Source organism: Panicum virgatum, chromosome 5K (assembly GCF_016808335.1).
Source record: "Panicum virgatum strain AP13 chromosome 5K, P.virgatum_v5, whole genome shotgun sequence".
NCBI lineage: Eukaryota > Viridiplantae > Streptophyta > Magnoliopsida > Poales > Poaceae > Panicum > Panicum virgatum.
This window is the reverse complement of record NC_053140.1, coordinates 28429957-28441262: the sequence shown is the minus strand read 5'-3', so window position 1 is coordinate 28441262 and position 11306 is coordinate 28429957. Positions and strand designations below refer to the sequence as shown.

Here is an 11306-nt window from a genome sequence, read left to right as displayed (position 1 = left end):
CTTGATTAGGAGGTCCAGATTTGTGGCAATCATATCCATCTCTTTGACGGTATGCATGCCTTTGGTGCGGGGTTGGAGTCGTTCATCCCTCCACCCCTGATTGGAGATCATCTTCTTGACCAATGCTTTGGATTTGGCTATGGTCAGGTCGAGGAAGGCTCCTCCAGTAGCGACATCAATATTGGCTCGAGATGTCATTGTGAGCCCGTTGTAGAATTGCAGGATGAGCCACTCGTCCATGCCGTGATGAGGACAGGCCAGGATGTATTCCAGCAGCCTCTCCCAAGCTTTTGGGATGGATTCCATCCCCATCTGCTAGAAACTTGAAATTTTCCCGCGTAGGGCATTTGTTTTGCCCAGCGGGAAGAATTTTGCGAGGAACGCCTTGGAGTATTTGGCCCATGTGTCGATGTACTTTTCTTTATAAAACCACTATTTTTCTTTTCCTAGGAGGGAAAAGGGAAACAGATGAAGCTTGACAACGTCGGCGGGGACACCTCGTATGACAATGGTGTCGCAGAGCTCCAGAAAGTTCTACAAATGTGCATTTGCGTCCTCGTTCGGCTTGCCACAGAATGGGCTAGCCTGCACCATGTTGATGAGGCTTGATTTGAGCTCGAAGTTCACATCCCCGACATTGATGTTGGGGCCAGTGGCCACATTGTCGGTGGAGGGGACGGAGAACTCGTGGAGAGTCTTTTCAGCCATAGCCTCAAGAACGAGTGGTGCTTCCGAAATGGGTTCCTGTGCTGGGAGGATAGAGAGAGGAGGAACGACGCGAGGTCGTGCCCTTCTCACGAGCCTCTCTGGATTGTCTGTGTAGTTTTCCAGCAAGGAGAAACCGGTCATACACTACCCCTGTCTTTTTTCAAATCAAAAATAAAAGAAGACATAAAGTGACATTAGCCTGAAAGAGTAAAGACTATATCCTGAGTACAAGGTCTAAGTTAATATCAGCACAATATCTTTGTTCCCATGCCGTCCCCGGCAATGGCGCCAGAAATGCTTGTTGACATTTCTTAGCGCAATCACTAGGAATGGTTAATCCTTAGCAACAGCGCCAGAAATGTCTGTTGGCAGTCCTTAGTGCAATCACTAGAAATGAGGGCGCCGAACCCATCGTAGCAACTGCACCCAAGGGGTGCCACTCTCGTGGTATAATCAATACGATTACATATGGATCCGCAAGTGCACGGATATACCATTGTAGCATTTCACCCGGAGAGTAAGGGTATCGTCATTTATTTGTGTCCAAAGCACTAGGACACCTGATCATCTGGTCTAACCAAGACCGTAGCATAACTTATGAACGATCTAAGCATGGATTGATAAACTATCAAGATAGTAAAGCAACCATGGCAGAACTCTATATTATGAATAGAAGTCTGACAAGTTGGATACAAAGCCATACCGGGAGCCGAGGATTGCTCAACAACTCCGATGACGACTTGCTCGCTAAAGAGAACTAGCCTAGCTCCACTACCTAGCTAAGAGAGCAAGAGAGAGGAGAGCCTTCTTGGAGAGAATGGAATGAAGTGTGTGTGTTTTTTGAGGGGGGGAGAGAGGCCCTATTTATACTACTTGGAGGTCGGTTTCCCGCCAACGCATATATGGAAGGTGATCAGGTGCCTTGGCCGTGACTCCTCCTCGAGATGCACCTAGACACGTTGCAGGCCAGGTTCGGCCGACTCTAGGGGTCGGCCGACCCCACCTTTCAGCCGTTCATGCTGATCCTTTGCTGGGTGGTTGATTCGTTGGATCTTATCCTTATCCTCTAGTGCATCTTGCGTGGAGGCCCCGTTTCCTCTGACATGTGGGCCCTCTTTGTAAGGGTGTGATGCCGGATGCGATATTCTGCGTAGTTGTGTGGCGTCTGCTGCATGTTTTCGTCTTATTCTTCTCTTGCTCATCTGAAATGTACAAAACTCGAAAACAACTGTGGTGCGAGGTTAGTGATACAAATATGTAAGTAAGGCATGTAGTTTTCTTTTATTATTGAGTATAATTGACGGGTGAAAATGGCACTTAAGCACCATCAACAGTGGTGATGAGATATCACCGTCAACTGTTGATTCATCATCGTCAAACATGGACAAGAAGAAAGGTCGATGATCTTTACTGAAGGGTTTAGGATCTGAGGTGCGAGGTTCTGGTTCGACAATCTTTTGTGGGCTGGGTGTTGGAGATTGAACAAAAGGTTTTGCTCTTTCATATACTCTGGTATACTCCGTATTCTTGAGGATCCCATCAAGAATGTCTTTGGCTTCGCTCACGGTTTTGTGCGAGGAGCCCCAGAGGCCTTGTCTAACAAGGTTGCACTAGTTGTTCTAAGGCCATAGGCAAAGTGTTGTAAGTGCATAGCCTCGGGTATACCTGTTGACGCTCCTTAGAGCCCCAATTTACGTACCGCAAGCGCACGGATCGTGTAGCTTTTCCTTTAGAGTATTCCCCCAAGATTTATCAATCCACGGAACAAACTTTCTACTATGCTTAACTAAGCACTAATGATGTTGCTTAACTATGCTCCAACTTGCAGCGGCGCCGAGGGACGATGAGGCCTCTGGTGTCGCCTTTCTCTTGTGTCTAACTCGAATGGATCTCTGGAAATCATCTCTGGATGCTCTCCCTTTCTTGACGGCGGCTTCGGGGCATATATAGGCGGCTCTGGTCGATGGTTTTGGTAAAACACCGGCTAGGGTTGACGAGTACTTCGCGCTGAGGCCGGCCGGCCTAGGCTCCTTCTGGCCCCTTTTGGCTCCATCTTTCGCGTGCGGGCTCTACTCCTTATTCTTCATCTTAGCCCAGTTGTGACCCTGTGTCAAAACATCTCCGAAAATGTCCAATTTCCTGCCAAAATGCAACATGCTCCAAAATCCAAGACAAAATCGAAAACGGTCAAATTCGGGTGCCAAGTGGCGGGTTAGTACATGAATCATCCTGAAGAAATTACCAAAACCACTCCTAATTATATAATAAAATGGGTACTTAAGGAGCGCCAACAAAACCCAAGTCCGGCCCTGAAGAAATTAGCTCTGTATAACGAGCCCAGGCTGCCCCTAGAGATTCTTCCTCTCGTTGCACGAAAGAAAGAGCTTCTATACGAAGTTTAAATATCTTACTTGAGTGGAAATATCCAAGACATAACTTCTCTTTTAGAATATTCCAATCGCCCTCTACACTTCTTACAGTTATGGAGTACCAATCTTTGGCACGACCAGTCAAAGAGAATGGAAAAAGCTTCCATTTCACGGTTTCATGGTGCATGCCTGGTATAGAGATGATAGAGCAGTTCTACTCGAATTCACGTAGGTGAGTATAGGGATTTTCATACTAGCGCCCAGAAAAGGATTGTGACCGAACCATGGCTACAAGACTGGGGCGGATGCCATAGCCCGGTGTAAGGATGGGATGACATGAACGTGGATACTCACCACGACTAGTACGGCTTGGAGCCGAGAAGTCACGAAGGGTAATGGATTCCATGGGAAAGGTGGATGATACAAGGTTAAACTTGGGTCGGTACAAGTACAACTACCATTCCCTGGCAACAGTGCCAGAAAGCTTGTTGGCAGTCCTTAGCCTAACAGAATAAATCCGTAAGCATTGTTGGTACTTTGCAACATCATGAATAAAATCCGCAAGCGCACGGATACCGCTGTAGCTTTCCAAGGTATCGTGTCCACTGAGTAACATGAGTACACTATCTACTGGTTCAGATTCATCCAAGGACACACATGCTGGTGTGAAAAAGATAGAAGAGAGGACTTTCTAGATCGAGAATCTATGTCTAGAAGATGAGATCACGTCGCTGTTATACTTCGAGCTACTGGTTTTGACCGGCTTATACAAGCCGATAGTTCCAATAATACGCACTCTATCCAATATCCGAACGTGGAGGATTACTAGGGCTCGAACAGGGCTGTCACCACCTGATGGCTACCTCTATAAACCGTGAGACCATCAGACAACTGAGTGGTATAGTCCAGCGTAGACACCACGTATACGCCTTTCCCTACTAACCTTAGCCCTGGCCAAGACTACCCTTTTCTATCCGGGGTCTTAAGCTAAGATCAAATGCTACTCGCTAGCATACACATCAAGTAATATAAGGTAGAGATGATAACTTGCGATCTAAACTCTAATTCTAAATAAACAAAGAAAGTCTCGAACACTTACAACCGAATAAGCATCCGTCGAGGTACAAGCGGAGAAGAGTGCCGACAGACCCGACACTTCCCCCGACTCCTCCTCACTCTCCTCCCCCTCTTCTACATCTCCAAGTCTACCTAAGCATCTAGGATGAAGGGCTCAAGCTCCAAGGGAGAAAGGTGAGTTGAGTTGGGTGTGTTGTGTGTGTTCCTATTCTCACCCCCTCCTCTACTATTTATAGAAGGGTGCCATGGGTTCTTCTGCCATGAGTTCAGCCCGGAGCCTCCAGGAACCGACCTTGGCATCAAATGAGGGCGTGACACATGGAGGATGGGCACCAGGTGAACTGACCTATGGTCGGCCGACCGGAAAACCCGGCCAAACCGCCTCAACCTTCACCGGGAGGCTGCTAGGTGGGCCTCCATTTCATGTATGTGGGTAAGGGCCTGTCTTAAGGTAGTTTGATAGCTCTGGTGGGCCCGTGGATCCTCGTGAACACGTCTGATTCATCGAGAAGGAGTTGCCTCTGATCGATGATGTGTCACCTTGCTTATGGCTGCATCTCTCTCTCATGTGCAGCTGCCAAGTGTGCCCTTTTGGCCTTTGCGCTGGCTTGTGCTTAGCCCAGGAATTTATGCCTTGGATAATATGTGTGTTATATGTAGTTTTGGCCCAAATTCACCTACACACATTTTCAGACCAGCATCTGTGGAATTCGTCAAATAATCATCCTATGCTAACATTTATTCCCTCCAATGCTCGACTTTTGCACGATAGTTGACGGTCAAAATGGGTCATTAGTGACCGTCAACAAGATCCCCCACACTTAGTTCTTTGCTCGTCCTCGAGTAAAGGCAAGAACTAATGCGGACCCGGCCTCATATGATATGGAACCTGCATACAAATTATTCTAAGCTTCACCCTTACCTGTGAATTTTGATGCGTCTACCATGAATTGTTTGGGAAGTTGAAGAGTGGAACGGTGCTGCCTTTAGTCTCCTCCACTTTCCTGCCATATGACTGGGGTTTTGGAAATATTTTTGCAAAGACCAACCATAGCTTTACTTCTCCATAGGATCTCTCATGTCGCTCATTGTGTAAATATCCTCACCAAGACATTGCTTGTTTTCACCCTTCTTCTAAAGATGGTTTATGTGGAGCTCATGGTAGGGAAATGGAACCATGCACTTGTGTCACATGTATTGCAAAATCAAACAACGGATCCATGGAGATAACTAATCAAACAAGCTGATCAAGATCGTGCACATATGTGGAAGCTGGATGATGGGATGAAATATTCCTTTTATGAAGCTCTCTATCCTTTATTTGGATATCGTGCACATATGTGTCCATTTTTTTTGGGTCATGCTTCTTGGGCATGCCATCTTTTTTTTGATAGCCCATGCCTCATTTGAAAGATACTAGAGAGAGAGATCATTAAACATGGAGTTTTATTTTGTGCATGGATGGAATGGCATAGCTTACTTCCAGTGTAGAAGTTCAGCTGGTGGAGTGCACATGATCTTGACCAACCAAGTATGAAAAGACATCTCACTAGGGTCACAAAGTTTGAAGAAGCTCAAAGCAACAACAAGGCACATATGTGTAAATATTTGTATAACAAAGGTCAACATATGGCTTTGGTAGGACAAACACGTGGAGTTGTAAAGCTATGGAGGTTTTTCCTTTTGATAAAAAATTTCCCAGACACATAACCAGATAAAGTAAGGATTCTTCCATCAAACCATATCTCACTGGTCAACAACTTAACAATTATGGGTTCCTTAAGATATGATTCACAAGCTCAGGCTTAGCAAAGAATAAAAGGTATGCAAGCCAATCATAGAGAAGCACAAGAATCAGAGGATACATTGAGTTTAATTTTAATGATTAAGCAAAGATTTCAAATAAACTCATAGGTTGGGGAGAGCGAGGGTTAGAGTGCGCAAACCGTCGCGATGAAGAACTAATGGTGGTAGCACCAGTTGGCCAAACCTTGCTAGCACCAGTTCGTCTTGGCCTTTTGCGTGCTGGTTTGTTCGGTGTTGTGCACGTGTTGTGGGAGATGTGACACCCCGGCCTACAGATAGTACTGGAGAATTTGAGAATCTCTCAGATGAGGCAGAAGAGTTATTCTATAGTTCTCTTTTTCGGGTTTATGTGACATCTATCTGGAGTTAGCAGCAGTGATGCATGGGTAGTGTTGTCCAAATAAGATAGAACCTTACATAGTGAGGTTTTCTCTCTTCTTTGACCTTACCAATCTATGCTTCCTTTTATCCCAGCTCAGATGTCGGTAGAACAAAAAGATCTTGGAGACCGTGCAATGGGTGATGGTGTTCATGCAACAGTTTCCGTGAAGCAACCGACAACGGTACAAGATCAGTCCTCGCAAACAACATACCGCCCAAAGAATGGTGAGAAAGCTTGTCCGTGTTGCCAATTCTATGGTGTTCCTTGTCGTCAAGTTCGTGCGACTGAAGATGAAGCCACAACTAGGAGGAACCAGAGGTTATTCTTCGGTACAAAGAGAAAGAGGTCTCATCAAGAGCAGCTAGCAGAGGATTCCCTTTTCCTTGACTGTCCATCGATCGAAGAGCTACAGACCATCCAGAAGAGAAATTATCCTGAGTGCTTTAGAGATACACAGGTCAAGAACCAAGCACTCTATGATTATGTTGATGGGTTGACTATCACTATGAATGTGATTCAGCCACGCGACCGCAAAGAGTCCAAAAAGCAAGTAGAAGAAATGATGCAAGATGTGATAATAAGTTCACATAGAGGTCAACCAAGTAGCGCCATTCCCCGCCGCCGCCTGTGCTACCAATGCAGGCAAGAAGGTCATTATGCCAAAAGTTGTCCACAGAATCACCTGCCACCGGTAGAACCAGTCCAGGACCCTTCACCAATCCCGCATACCAGTGGTGACAAGAACCACCTTATTTCCGGGAACTGCTCCAAGCAAGATGCCCAGAATGATCGGGATCAGCAGCAGGTGATACCAGTGTGCAGTGATCGTACAAAGCGTGAGAAATCCAAGAAGGGACCAAAAGAGTACCTCTAGGGTAGAGTTCACCATGTGTCAGCAGAAACCATTCGGGATGATAGTCCAGTCATTCTTGGTATGCTTCTAGTCAACTCATTTCCAGCCTCAGTGTTGATAGATCCTCGTGCTACACATTCATTCATCAGCACGCAGTTTGCTGCTAAGCATGAGATATTGAAGCTACCCATGAGGAAGAGAATGGTCGTCAAATCATCAGGAAAAGAACAGATCTCCAGTTACATATGTCCTCGAGTCAGCATGAGGATAGGCGAGGCAACCTTCCCTAAGGACCTTATTGTAATGGAGTCAACAGGAATCGACATCATTCTTGGTCAAAATTGGTCAGTTCGAAACAAACTTGTGATGCAGCCTACCAAAAGAGTGGTAAAGGTCCAGACCTCGTCAGGAGAGCAATTTGAGCATGAGGTTCAACATACTTCCAACTCAAGACATGCGGGTATGAGAAACCAACTCAGGAGTGAGTAGAACTTAATCGACATGCGGGTATGAGAAACCAAAAGAGTGGTAAAGTCTCCTTTTGTAGTTGTCCCTTCATCAAGGCATATCGAGGTGTTGTAGTCGGTGTAGCTCTCATGTCCGTAGGTGTTGCTTGTCCATCATTCTTCTTGATCTTCCCCTGGAAAGGTTAGCGACCAAAAATACCCAAAGGGAAACTATATCCTAGAACATGCTCTTGCTTTTTATTGAAAGGAAAATAAAGAAGTAAATAAATAAATGATAGTCCGGGCTATCTCCCGGCAGTGCTTTGTTTCTGGTCATAAGCTCGACCATGATAACTCTTGCAGCCATCATTGGTGATGGGTCATTGTTTCACCACCAATTGTTGCAGCTAGCTACAAGGTTAGTGCCATGGTGCACCCACGAAATTTGTAGTGTTTATGATAGACATATACATCTACAACCAACCTTCTGAAAATTTTGTAAAAGAGGACCTTGAGTTGGTTGTAGTCCTTGTGTGTGCACGGTGCACTAAGCATGCCTGACTCTGGAGTTGCATTGAATGAGCATGGTTTACGTGGTATGTCAAAAGTGAAATTCCCATGCTCATTTGAGGAATCCTTTTCATGGGACTCCAGAGTCGGCGCCTCACAAAGATCCATGGCCCATTAATTCTCCATCTCGATAGATTCATCATGAAAGATCATAGTTGTATCTCGATAAAGGTTGAGAACAATAGATTCTAAGCCAACAGGAAGAGGCTCAAACTCGGTCAAGGATGATGATGATCATTCATCTTCACAAAAGTGAAGGCTACCCTCTGAGTCGTATTCTTCAGAGGATTCTAGAACTCCCAAGAGAATGGGCTCGGGTGGTATGAACGGAGATGTATGCATCATCTCCTTGAGCGGGTTTTGCTTGGGAAGAGGCTTGGCTAGAAGATTTTCTAGATGAGGAGTAGCAGTGGCCGAGCCGGTTTCCCTAAGCTTTTCATTTAGGTTCCCATGAGATGCCAGAAGTTTTTCTAGCGGGAGGCCTAGGAGAAGATCAAAATCGATGATGTCGTAGACGTGGAAATCTAAACGCACCTCAATTTTGTCTACTGTGATAGGCTCGTCCCTTGCAATCCCCCGACATTCAAAGAACAGTCCGGATGGACTTTTAAGGTACTTGTCGAATGGGGTTAGAGGCTTGTTACCCACAAGAGTGTCTAAAAGGCACTCGGGTTGATGCAAACCTCAGCAGAAGGGTCATGAAGAGCTTCTACGACATTTCCCTTCATAAAACAAGGGATGGTCGTGGAGGTTGGGCTAATCCGAATTGCTTCGGAAGTACGCCTTGCCTCTTTCGACCAATCCATTGCAGGTGTATGGCGGGAAAATCCATCGATGGTCTTATAAAGACACAACGATTCCGTAGGCTTGTCGTGCCTAAGATGAGTCGAGGTATTTTGGATGTTTTCTGGAGGATCATCCTCAAATCGGAAAGAGAACTTCGAAGGTTGAATTTCTTCTTCCTTCGGTGTTCGTGGTTCGGGAGAGGCTCAACAAACGAATATTGGGATGTGGAAGATGAAGGCTCAGATTCGGGTGTTGAGGGACTCTCATGGCTCGACGCGGATTCCTCCCGGCGGGGTTCACTATTTTCGGTAGCGAAGAAAGAGTCTTCTAGGAAACTATCTAGGATGTCTCTTCCTTCTTCCAGAGTTGTGTGTGCGAACTATCCTCCGCTGGCGACGTCAAGCTCTAGGGCAGTTTCCATGTCTAGACCCGAGTAGAAAACGTTCAACGATACTTCATCGGGTATAGACATGTCTGGGATAGAGGCCAAAAGGCATGAGAATCTAGCCCATGCTGCACCTATGGACTCCTTCTCTAATTGCTCAAAGTCGAGGATGTCAATCGGTAGGGAGTTTATGCGTTTAATGAGAGAGAACGAGTGACAAAAGTTAGCTCGAAACTCTTCCCAATCACCGTTCATACTTCCTATCATGAGGGTGTAACATTGTTCCGCCCTCCTAATGAGAGAGAAAGGAAACAATTTCCACCGCAAGACTTCCTGTGTCTTGCCTGGGATTACCAAGCTCGAACACAGTTTCTCGAATTCTCACAAATGGTCAAGGGGATCATCATTGATCGCTCCAGAGAAGAGTCATTTCCGAACCATGGCTATAAAGCCAGGGTCGAGTTCATAGCGAGATGAGGAAGATGGTGATGGCTCAGAGAACTCGCCCATTGGGGTAGAGAGCTGTGGAAAGGATACCTGCTCCATGGGTAGCGGGGATAGAGGTAGTAGAATCAAGGAAAAAGAAAAAAAAGAAGATTTGAGGATGACTGAGTCCGAAGATAATGTAGCTACCGTTCCCCGGCAACGGCGCAAGAAAGCTTGTTGGTACTTTGCAATGCCATGAATAAAATCCGCAAGCGCACAGATACCGCTGTAGCTTTCACCCAAGAGTATTCCAGGGTATCGTATCCACTGAGAAACATGAGTACACTATCTACGGGTTCAGACTCATCCAAGGACACACACGCCAGTGTGGAAAAGATAGAACAGAGGACTTTCTAGATATAGAATCTATGTCTAGAAAAAGAGATCACGTTGCCGTTATACTTCGAGCTACTGGTTTCGACCGGCTTATACAAGCCGATAGTTCCAATAATACGTGCTCTATCCAATATCCGAACGTGGAGGATTACTAGGTCTCGAACAGGGCTGTCACCACCTGTCGGCTACCTCTACAAACCGTGAGACTATCAGACAACTGAGTGGTATAGTTCAGCCTAGACACCACGTTTACGCCTTTCCTTACTAACCTTAGCCCTGGCCAAGACTACCCTTTTCTATCCGGGGTCTTAAGCTAAGATCAAATGCTACTCGCTAGCATACACATCAACTAATATAAGGTAGAGATGATAACTTGCGATCTAAACTCTAATTCTAAATAAACAAAGAAAGTCTCGAACACTTACAACCGAATAAGCATCCGTCGAGGTACAAGCGGAGAAGAGTGCCGACAGACCCAGCACTTCCCCTGACTCCTCCTCACTCTCCTCCTCCTCTTCTATACCTCCTAGTCTACCTAAGCATCTAGGATGAAGGCCTCCAGCTCCAAGGGAGAAAGGTGAGTTGAGTTGGGTGTGTTGTGTGTGTTCCTATTCTCACCCTCTCCTCTACTATTTTTAGAAGGGTGCCATGGGTTCTTCTACCGTGAGTTCAGCCCGAAGCCTCCTGGAACCAACCTTGGCATCAAATGAGGACGTGACACATGGAGGATGGGCATCAGGTGAACTGACCTATGGTCGGCCGACCTGGTTGGTCGGCCGACCGGAAAACCCGGCCAAACCGCCTCAAACTTCACCGGGAGGCTGCTAGGTGGGCCCCCATTTCATGTATGTGGGTAAGGGCATGTCTTAAGGCGGTTTGATAGCTCTGGTGGGCCAGTGGATCCTCGTAAACGCGTCTGATTAATCGAGAAGGAGTTTCCTCAAATCGATGACGTGTCACCTTGCTTATGGGCTGCGTCTCTCTCTCATGTGCAGGTGCCAAGTGGGCCCTTTTGGCCTTTGCGCTTGCTTGTGCTTGGCCTAGGAATTTATGTCTTGGATAATATGCGTGTTACATGCAGTTTTGGCCCAAATTCACCTGC

The 11306-nt window shown here is 46.3% G+C and overlaps 1 non-coding gene across 1 annotated transcript; it reads left to right on the top strand.

Annotated features, from left to right (window-relative positions):
* Positions 1-238: 238 nt before the first annotated feature.
* On the top strand, positions 239-342 carry LOC120710946. The gene has a single exon (XR_005690113.1). It is a non-coding gene; the product is annotated as a small nucleolar RNA R71 (small nucleolar RNA).
* The last annotated feature ends 10964 nt before the right edge of the window (positions 343-11306 follow it).